The 1,294-nt window shown below is 47.8% G+C and overlaps 1 pseudogene across 1 annotated transcript; it reads left to right on the plus strand.

The window, feature by feature from the left end:
* The first annotated feature begins 739 nt into the window (after positions 1–739).
* On the plus strand, positions 740–1,282 carry LOC105817344 (annotated as a pseudogene). The gene has a single exon (XR_001137837.1). The product of XR_001137837.1 is annotated as a 60S ribosomal protein L23a pseudogene (transcript).
* Positions 1,283–1,294: the final 12 nt, after the last annotated feature.

The raw sequence follows: 1,294 nt of genomic DNA on the forward strand, positions 1-1,294 counted from the left end.
ATTCCTGACCCTCAGAAGCTGTGTCAGGTAATACGTTTGTTGTTGCCAGTCACTAAGTTTGGGCGTAATTGGTTATGCAGCATGAGGTAATGCTTCCTCACCGTACGTTGCCATCTCTGCCCTCTGGACATCAAGTTCTAGCACCAGGTATGAAGGCAGCAGCCTTCTTGAGGCTGTTTAACAAGCTCCCACGACTGCGTATGGTCCAATCCCTGTATATATAAAATATCCTAGTGGTTCTGCTTCTCTGGCTGAACACTGATACAGGCCCCACCCCTACCTCTGGAAGATCAGCTGGTTTTGACTATGGCCAAGGGATACGGGGCCTGGGAAAGAACAGTGCCTGGGCAGTGAGACAGGGGCTTCCAGAAGGCCAGGGCTGCCTGTGGGAGGTACTGGTTAAAGGGGAGGGATTCAGAAGGGATGATAATGCCGGAAGCTCTCTGCTCCAATGCCCTGAGGAGCTTTCTTCCCCTCCCCCAACTCTCCAGTCTTTGGAGGAATGTGAGCTAGAGCCTGGTCTGTAGCCCCTCCCCACCAGGCATATTTTAAAAGCCAAGATAGTGGGCATCTCAAGGGGAACATGTGCTCAGAGATAAAATGAAGTATTTGAAGAGAGCCAACACCATAAAAGAAAACATCGAAGGAGAATGAATGGACTGGGCAGAAAAATAAGCAAAATAAATATCCTTAAAAATATAAGGGAAGGTCTCTCTTAGACACATAAAGAAGGAGCAGGGCTTTTCACAAGATGGCGCCGAAGGTGAAGAAGGAAGCTCCTGCTCCTCCGAAAGCCGAAGCCAAAGCAAAGGCTTTGAAGGCCAAGAAGGCAGCGCTAAAAGGCGTCCACAGCCACAAAAAAAAGAAGATCCGTACATCACCCACCTTCCGGCGGCCAAAGACGTTGCGGCTCCGGAGGCAGCCCAAATATCCTCGGAAGAGCGCTCCCAGGAGAAACAAGCTTGATCACTATGCCATCATCAAGTTCCCCTTGACCACTGAGTCTGCCATGAAGAAGATAGAAGACAACAACACACTTGTGTTCATTGTGGATGTCAAAGCCAATAAGCACCAGATCAAACAGGCTGTGAAGAAGCTCTATGACATTGATGTGGCCAAGGTCAACACCCTGATCAGGCCTGATGGAGAGAAGAAGGCATATGTTCGACTGGCTCCCGATTATGATGCTTTGGATGTTGCCAACAAAATTGGGATCATCTAAACCAAGTCCAACTGGCTAATTCTAAATATATATGTTTTCACCTTAAAAAAAAAAAAAAAATTCTTGCACTCT

The sequence above is a fragment of the Propithecus coquereli genome, unplaced genomic scaffold (genome assembly GCF_000956105.1).
Source record: "Propithecus coquereli isolate 6110/MARCELLA unplaced genomic scaffold, Pcoq_1.0 Scaffold409, whole genome shotgun sequence".
Classification (NCBI taxonomy): Eukaryota; Metazoa; Chordata; class Mammalia; order Primates; family Indriidae; genus Propithecus; species Propithecus coquereli.